Genomic DNA, 269 nt, shown 5'->3' with positions numbered 1-269 from the left:
TCTTAATTATATAACAGCAATATTTGAAATCAATATTGCGTTATGTTAAACCAGTAAGAAATACGCATTTCCCCTGCCTGATTTTTCGAGAACATATTGGCCGTTCCCTGTTTAACTTATGAAATGAGCACCTCTTGGTGATAGTCGTTGTTTGTTGCCAAAGAGATAGAGAGGGAATATTCAGATGGAATGGCCTATTGGGCTTGAGGCATCCTCCATCTTCTAGCACTTAAAAGCCCACAAAATTTGCTTTTTTTGTAAACATTTGT

The sequence above is a fragment of the Tigriopus californicus genome, chromosome 11, assembly GCF_007210705.1.
Source record: "Tigriopus californicus strain San Diego chromosome 11, Tcal_SD_v2.1, whole genome shotgun sequence".
Lineage (NCBI taxonomy): Eukaryota > Metazoa > Arthropoda > Copepoda > Harpacticoida > Harpacticidae > Tigriopus > Tigriopus californicus.
This window is presented reverse-complemented; position numbering follows the sequence as displayed.